This window comes from Euphorbia lathyris, chromosome 2, assembly GCF_963576675.1.
Source record: "Euphorbia lathyris chromosome 2, ddEupLath1.1, whole genome shotgun sequence".
In the NCBI taxonomy this organism is placed as follows: domain Eukaryota; kingdom Viridiplantae; phylum Streptophyta; class Magnoliopsida; order Malpighiales; family Euphorbiaceae; genus Euphorbia; species Euphorbia lathyris.
In genome coordinates, this window is record NC_088911.1 from 94,244,247 (window position 1) to 94,253,486 (window position 9,240).

General features: G+C 35.6%; 1 long non-coding RNA gene and 1 other non-coding gene across 2 annotated transcripts; one reads left to right on the plus strand and one right to left on the minus strand.

Annotated features, from left to right (window-relative positions):
* Nucleotides 1-325: 325 nt before the first annotated feature.
* LOC136219000 (uncharacterized) lies at nt 326-3,974 on the minus strand. The gene is made up of 2 exons (XR_010684002.1): nt 3,554-3,974; nt 326-2,776 (listed from the first exon to the last, which is right to left on the minus strand). It is a non-coding gene; the product is annotated as an uncharacterized lncRNA (long non-coding RNA).
* A 5,159-nt stretch (nt 3,975-9,133) lies between these two features.
* LOC136221348 (small nucleolar RNA R71) lies at nt 9,134-9,240 on the plus strand. The gene has a single exon (XR_010685117.1). It is a non-coding gene; the product is annotated as a small nucleolar RNA R71 (small nucleolar RNA).

Genomic DNA, 9,240 nt, shown 5'->3' on the forward strand with positions numbered 1-9,240 from the left:
ATTCACTCTTTCACTTTCTCTAAATTTATTAATTTAAATGAAGCATCTAAATCAACCTAGTTATTAAGAAAAGGGAATGAAGCATGTCCAATTTCTCAATAACCGCATTAGGATTAAGAAAGTTTATCAAATCAATTTCTATTGAGAGGAACGTCGACAAACAATAGCAATTGGCTGAATTTTCTTCCCAATCAATCTCAAGCAAAAACTCAATTACTCAAGATCGATTTTTACTACTTGTTGTAATTCATTCAAGACAATTACGGATCAAGAATAAATACTTAGCAATAGAAGATCGAATACGATTCAATAATCATAAAAAGAATTGAAGAAGAAAATCAGAACTTGAATTAATACTTGAAGAAATTAATACATGAAACCTCACAACTTTCAACCTAATAAAATCCCTCTTGAATCAGAAAATGGAACTTAGCTACTCATAATGAAAACAATTCAACAATACAATTGAAAATCTGTAAAACCTAATTCCCTCTCTAAGGAATATTAAGCCTCTATTTATAGGGGGAAAACCCTAAGAAGAAAGACTAAAATATCCTTCAGAGATAAGGAAAGAAACTAAATCTCTAATTAATTAATGATTAAATAGAGATAATAGGAAATATTCAAATCCTAACTAAAATAAAATACAATTAAACAAGATAATATCCCAAAATCAAATCTGAAAATATCTTCTTATCTCTTCAAAATTCGGCCAGCCACGTGCCCACGCCTTAACTGAAGTTGGCTGCTGTTTCTCAATTACAGCTGAGACAGGACGTGCCCACACCTTAACTGAAATTGGCCTCTGATTTGCAAATACTCCAAAATGCTCCAAAAGGCCACTAATTTCCAGATTTTTCACCAAACATCTAAACTTTCTCTCAAAACAAAATATGAAACAAAAACATCAATTAAACACCAAATGTTTCCAAATTACATAGAATAAGATAGAAAGTAACAAGACTAAAATGGTCTTGTCAAACTTCCCCACACTTAAACTATGCTTGTCCTCAAGCATATAGAACATCCAAAACTCAATTAAGAACTATCTACACGATCTCACTAGTGAGTATGCATCAAGAATTTCCATTAAGAAGAATGAGTCATAGGCAAGTAATCTAAGCATTTGGTTTTAATAGAGAAAAACAAGCATTTAACTTCTTTCAACACTTTCCTTAGAATCAAAGCACACAATTTAACTCTCTCACAAGGGGAATTCACTCTATTCACTCAAAGTGTTTAGGGTAATCAATAAGCACTCGAATCAAAACATAAACATGTTATTACCATAAGTTTGCTCAAAGATCAAATCGCCACCACTTGGAATGAAAGTATGCAATCAATCAACGGGTCTTTGTTCAAGGTTGTAACGGGGCTTAGGTAAGGGTGTGAAGAGAAAGGAAATTTTCGGCAAAAATAAGAATAGTAAGCCAAAGTAAATAACGTGAGTCTGCAATTAACGAAAATGACAATTCAGTCTTTTTTTTCTTTTTCTTTTTTTTTAAGGTAACAAGACACAACTAAAATAAGGAGATAGCTTTAAGAAATAAGCTACTGATAATAAGTGTTCAAGCATAATGGGGGTATTGGAATGACGTTTGAATGCTTGACACTTAATATAGGAAGAGTAAAATGAGATAAGTTCTTGTAGGATGAACTTTGATAATTTATTTGTTTTTTTTTTTCTTTTTTTTTCTTTTTTTTAACATAACATTAAAAGAAGGGGGTGGTGAAAAGTTTACCCCACCTATGCTAATAGTTGACTGAAAATATTGATAATTGCAGAGAAAGGACTCGACTTACTAATTCTTAAAAAAAATGGGGTAATTTAGAAGGATAAAAGTGAAAGGGAAAGGGATGAAATGAGGTGTGTTAATGAAAGAAAAAGGCTATAGGCTCAAAAGGGCTAACTAATGGACAAGAGTAGGGTAGGCTATTTAAGAATTCAAAAGTGGCTATACCTAAATGCCCAAATCATTTTGAAGGCACACAATCATCTATGTGGTCTTGAAATGCATCAAAGAGCAAATTCTAGAATGAACAAGTTATGTTTGATTAAACACTCAACAAGAAATATGGAGCAACAAGTGATGAATTGCTCAAAAGGCTCAAAAGCTCACATATGTTAAATAGAGTTAAATGTTGCACTTTTTCATCCAATTCCAATGTCAAAATTAGCACAAATGCCTAAATTTTTGAAGAAAAACTACTTTGATACTTGCCTTCATCATTCATCAAAACTTAAATTTGAAGAAATGCATATCACGTTAAAAATCAATGCAAAACAGTTATATAAAAGAGCAATGGAGTTCCAAATCTTGTTTTGACTTTTTTTTCTTTTGGAAACATTTAGGCAACTGATGCAGATGTTGGTTACAATCACTGATTTCCCTCCCCACACTTAAAATCTACATTGTCCCCAATGTATGCACAAGCAAACGGCTCAGAAAGATAAAGATAGAGATATAGAAAACGTCCCTTAACTGAGCCGATACCGATAACAGATGAAAGAGTTGGTGGAGGAGGTGGAGCGAAACCCAAAAAACTACAAAGCCCTTCCACAATGTGAGTTAGTTTCCTGACTTCATCCTTCAGTTCTTGATTTTGAGTCAATAATTTCTGAATATCCGAACTCGAAGACGAAGAAGGCTCACCATCCTCAAAAACAGTGTCACTTTCATCCATTCGCTTCCGCTTGGCGATTTTCTTGGGCTCCCCATAATATCCAGATGGGAAGAAAGCAGAAGGTTCCTGCGCAGAAGAAACTAAACCCATCCTGTACAGACAATCAATATTAAGAGGTTCCATAGCACAAGCTATATGCAAATCATTTTTCTCAAGACTGAACAACTTTAAATTGACGGCCAAGTGAGTGATAATTCAACCAAGGATTAAATTGCGAGAATTAGTTATAGCCGACTGAAATTGGTTAGCTAGCCAACATCCCAAATTAACCTTAATATCTTTTACCATACACCAAATAAAATATAATTCAGTTTTAGAACATAAGCTTGAACTATCCTTACGACCTGAAAAATTAAACGCTAACAAGCGATGAACATATCTCCACACAGGTTCAATAAAGTAAGAATCCTTGTTTGTACTTGCCCAATACAAACTCTTATCAGAAGATAATTCTTTCCAAGCATTAACAGGTTCGAAATTTCCAAAATCAACCACTGACTGCTTATACACTTCAGTTTTAGCAAATGCTTTGTCAATGAAACTCAATGCTAAATTGAATTCAGTAACTGAATATTTAAATTATGTCCCAATAATCTAAATTGAATAACCCTCGGACTATCCAAATCAAAATTAGCAGGTTTGTCAAACTGAAATGTAGTATAAAATTCTCTTGTTAACTCGATATAAGCAGGACAATTAATTGACAAGTAAATTTTCCAACAATTATCAGCAACCAAATTTTCAGAAGACTCAACCAAGCTAAAATGTTCAAGGGTAGCATAATCCACATACTTGCAAGGAAGTATATTTTTAGACTGAATCAAAGCATATCAATTTCTCCTAGCCTGAGTTGAGAAAGAAAGGTTACCTTTAAGAGCTTTTTCCGAAGGGGAAAGAATCGCCTTACCTTTTTGCATTTTTGATCTGCTAGTAGGAGGAATTTTAGAACCTTTTGGTTTGGTTTTCTGCTTGTGACTGGAAGAAGGGACTGCTCCGATCACGTCCTCAGATGGGTCCTCCGGTGTTGCTGATTTTTGTGGCGAAGGGGCGAACGGAACATCGATTTTCATTGTTTTAGCGGCGCGCTTCCTTCCCATGACTGTAAGGAGGGTAGAGAGGGGAAGAGAGGAGAAAGAAAAACCGCTGAACCCTTATTATGGTGATCGAGGACGAAACGAGAACGGCGAAAGAAAAATCTCAGTTAGTTGCCGCTGCTCTTGAATCGCCGCTGCACAAGAAAAAAAATCGAAGGAAAATCGCCGCTGCACAAGTAAAATGGGTAGGTTAGAATTTGGGTATGGCATATGATACTTATTTATTTATTTGTTTTTTTTTATTATTATTAAAGTACAAGTCAAAACAAACATGGGAATGGATAGGTTAGAATTTGGGTATGGCATATTTTATTATTTGAATAAAACAAGTTCAACCATCAGTTTACGATTTTATATTTTATGTTTTTTGATTTTTTTTTTATATAAATTAATTAAAGAAAACTATTAATAATAATAAAAAAAAACTAATAACAAAAAATAAAATAAAAATAAAATAAAATAAATAAAAATAAAATAATGGTAGTGAAAGAAAACAAAAAGGAAAAGAGACCAATTTTGCTTAAGTCGTGGGCACGTCAATTGTCAACGCACTTATACACTAAGAGCTGTAACCAGTTTTTCATAAGCCGTGGGCACGGTTAAAATAAAATTGGTTTCTGCTTCTATTTGACCAAAAGGTTATAATTTGACACGTGGTCACGGCTTGAACGAAATTAGCCCCTGGAATTCAAACTAAAAATTAACAATACTAAAAAAAAGCTATTTAATGGGTTGCCTCCCAAGAGCGCAATTATTTAACGTCGCTATGCTCGACGAACTCCCTTTTTTAATTTTTCTCATAATGTGGGATTCCCACACTCATCTCCGACTCTCGTTCCTCTTTGAAACCTTCATGGAACACCTTCAAGCGATGTCCATTTACCTTGAAAACTTTATTCGTCTCGAGACTCTTGATCTCAACTGTACCATAAGGAAAAATGTTAATCACAACAAAAGGACCAATCCAACGAGAACGTAACTTACCGGGCATGAGTTTTAATCGAGAACTATATAATAAAACTTTTTTTCCAATTTGAAATTGTTTTCTCAAGATCATACTATCATGAAACAACTTCGTCTTCTCCTTATAAATTCTCGAATTCTCATAAGCTTCCAAACGTAGCTCCTCAAGTTCTTGCATTTGCAATTTTCGATTTACACCGGCTAGCTCCATATCCAAGTTACATCTCCGTATTGCCCAGAATGCTTTGTGCTCAATTTCGACTGGTAAATGGCAAGGTTTCCCGAACACTAACCTATAGGGGGACATCCGTATTGGTGTTTTGTACGCGGTCCGATAAGCCCAAAGTGCATCTTCAAGGCGCAAACTCCAATCTTTTCGTCCCGGGTTGACCGTTTTCTCTAAAATAGATTTGACCTCTCGATTTGATACTTCAGCTTGCCCATTTTTTTGGGGATGATAGGCAGTGGATGTTCTGTGATTTACCCCGTATTTTTTCAACAAGACCTCAACTGAGCGATTGCAAAAGTGACTCCCTTGATCGCTTATGATGGCTTTCGGAACTCCAAATCTACTGAAAATGTTAGACTTGATAAAACCTATAACAGCTTTAGAATCGTCAGTTTTGGTGGCTTTAGCTTCCACCCACTTTGATACATAATCAACAGCTAAAAGTATATAAACATATCCGCAAGATGACGGAAAAGGACCCATGAAATCAATGCCCCATACATCAAAAATATCACAAACAAGTATAGGTGTTTGAGGCATTTCATTACGATTAGAAATATTTCCGGTCATTTGGCATCGTTCACAACTTTTGCAAAACATGTATGCATCTCTAAACAATGTTTCCCAATACAAACCACAATCCAAAACTTTCCTAGCTGTTCTTTTGGGTCCAAAATGACCACCACATGCAAGATAATGACAGAAATTTAAAATTGATGCATGTTCATTTTCAGGTACACAACGTCTAATTACTTGATCCGAACAAAATTTCCACAAATATGGTTCATCCCACACATAATATCTTGCCTCTCTTTTAATTTTTTCTTTCCTAGAACGACTCATATCAGTTGGAAACTGTCTAATAACCAAATAATTAACTATATTAGCATACCATGGAAGCAAACCTTGTACTTCGAATAGTTGTTCATCAGGAAAGTGCTCGGAGAGAGGGAGAGATTCTTCTTCTTGGATAATTCTACTCAGATGATCAGCTACTGAATTTTCAGATCCCTTTCGATCCTTAATCTCCAAATCGAACTCCTGAAGTAGGAGAATCCATCTTATCAACCTTGGTTTAGACTCCTTCTTTGCCAAAAGATATTTCAATGCTGCATGATCAGAAAACACAATTACTTTAGAACCCAACACATATGATCTGAATTTATCTAAAGCAAAAACAATAGACAAAAGCTCTTTTTCTGTTGTAGAGTAATTTCGTTGTGCATCGTTCAAAGTCCTTGAGGCATAATAGATGACATGGTTCTTCTTATCAATTCGTTGGCCCAAAACAGCTCCGACTGCATAGTTGCTTGCGTCACACATGATTTCGAATGGTTCATCCCACTTTGGTGGTTGAATGATGGGAGCAGTTGTTAGCAATGACTTCAACTTATCAAAGTCTTTTATAAACCTTCGATAAAAACCTGCATGTCCAAGGAAAGAACGCACTTCCCTAACATTTGTAGGGAAGGGTAAGCTAACAATTAAATCAATTTTAGCTTTGTCAACTTCAATTCCCCTAGACGAAATCACATGTCCCAAAACGATTCCTTGATTGACCATAAAATGACATTTCTCATAATTAAGCACTAAATTAGATTCAATGCATCGTTTCAGTATTTTAGTCAAATGGTTTAAACAACTATCAAAAGAATTACCATAAACAGTAAAATCATCCATGAACACTTCGATGCATTTTTCAATATATTCAGAAAATATACTCATCATACAACGTTGAAATGTTCCCGGAGCATTGCAAAGTCCAAATGGCATCCTTCGATAGGCAAATACTCCAAATGGGCATGTAAACGCCGTCTTCTCTTGGTCTTCTTTGGCAATAACGATTTGGTAATAACCTGAAAAACCATCAAGAAAACAAAAGAATAAGTTTCCAGCCAATCTTTCCAACATTTGGTCAATAAAAGGAAGAGGAAAATGGTCCTTTCTAGTAGCCGCATTTAGCCTTCGAAAATCAATACACATTCTCCATCCGTTTTGCACTCTTGTAGGTACCAACTCATTATTTTGATTTCTTACCACAGTGATTCCCGTTTTCTTTGGCACAACATGAACGGGGCTCACTCATTTGCTATCTGAGATGGCATAGATTATCCCTTCATCCAAAAGCTTGATGACCTCTTTCAACACTACCTCTTTCAATACTGGATTGAGTTTTCTTTGTGGCTCCCTTACTGGTTTTGCATCTTCTTCTAAGAAAATTCGATGCATGCAAACAGATTGGCTAATGCCTTTAATGTCGGCTAAAGTCCACCCAATTGCCTTTTTATGCTCTTGAAGAACTTTGATCAAACTTTCTTCTTGCTCCGTGCTTAAACCTTTTGCAATTATCACCGGAAGTGTCTCCTCTTTTCCCAAATAAACATACTTCAAATGATCTGGCAAATCTTTCAATTCAAGCCTGGGAGCCTGCAAAATTGAAGGTAGCATTTTCTTGTAAGTATTAGGTATTTCAATATCAGATTTTTCTATACCTTTTTACACCTCTTTCAATGAATTATCACTTCTTTGTTCATCTTCTTCCAACTCACTTAGACTATTTTTTGCTTGAAAATTTTCCTGCACAAGTGAGTCAATTACATCAACATGATAAACAGCATCTGCATTTTCTGGGTACTTCATGGCATCAAAAATATTAAATTTAACAATCTCTTCGTCAAATTCTACGGAGAGAGTACCCTCATGAACATCAATCTTTGTTCTTGCTGTTTTCATAAATGGTCTTCCAAGTAACAAAGGTGCTAAATTTCCAGATGTATCATTCTCCATCTTCAAAATATAGAAATCCACCGGAAAAATCAATTCATTCACCTGCACCAAAACATCTTCCACAACTCCTTCCGGATAAGAGTTAGAACGATCAGCTAATTGAATCACTACCCTAGTTTCTTTCAAAGCTCCCAAATTAAGAGCATTATAAATAGAATAAGGCATTACATTTATTGATGCTCCTAAGTCTAGCATGGCATGTTCAATTCGTTTATTCCCAATAACACAAGGCATTGTAAACATGCCTGGGTCCTTACATTTGGTAGGTAGATTCTTTTTAATCACAGCTGAAACATTTTCCCCTACTCTTACTCTTTCATCAATTTTCAATTTTCTCTTATTTGTGCATAATTCCTTCAAAAATTTAGCATACTTTGGAATTTGCTTGATAGCATCAAGGAGTGGAATGTTTACCTCTACCTTTCGAAAGGTTTCCAATACCTCTCTCTCATATTCTTCCTTTTTTGATTTTGCCAATCTTGAAGGAAAAGGGGCCAATTTAGATGGAATTAATGGAGTAGGAGTAGAATTTACCTTAGGATCTTCCTTGGGTACAATTGGTGGTTCCTCTTGTTTCTCTTCTCTTTTTGGAGGTGAAGTTGATTGAACTTCCTTCCCGCTTCGCAATGTGATTAGAGAAGCATTTTCCTTTGGGTTCTCCATAGTTTGGGAAGGCAATTTTCCAGAATTTTGTGCCTCCAATTTATGAACTGAGGTAGCTAATTGAGTCATTTGACTTCCCAAATTCTGAATTTCTGCCTCCATTTTCTGTTGAAATTTAAAAGTACTTTCAGCTAGGCTTTTAACAATGTCTTCTAAAGGCATACCTGAGTTAGAAGTTGAAGGTCTGGATGGTCCTTGCACTTGAGGTGGTCGATTATATGACTGGTTTTGCAACCTTGGCTGTCCCCCTTGATTTCCATAATTAAAATTTGGATGATCCCTCCATCCCGAATTGTAAGTGTTGGAATAAGGGTCATATTTGCGTTGTGGTTGTCCCGGAAATCCTCCAATAGCATTTGCTTGTTGGAGATCATCTTGTAATGATGGGCACTCATCAGTATGATGTCCCACATTTGAACATACTCCACACACCTTTTCGGGTTGCACTTTATCTGCAGCAATTTGACGAACCAAAGAAACTAATTCAGTAAACTTATTTTCAATGTTAGAATTACTTACCTCATTAACTTGTTGGGTCGTTTTGCTTGATCTTCTTCCGAATTGTTGGGAGTTTTCAGCCATAGTGGAGATTAATTGTCTTGCCTCATCGGGTGTCTTATTCACCAACGCTCCTCCACTAGCTGCATCAATCATGCTTCTATCAATTGGAGCCAATCCTTCATAAAAATATTGGATTAGGAGTTGTTCAGGTATTTGATGATGTTGGCAACTCGTGCAAAGTTGCTTGAACCTCTCCCAATATTCATATAAGGTCTCTCCAGAAGCTTGTCTAATTCCACATATCTCCTTTCTAATATT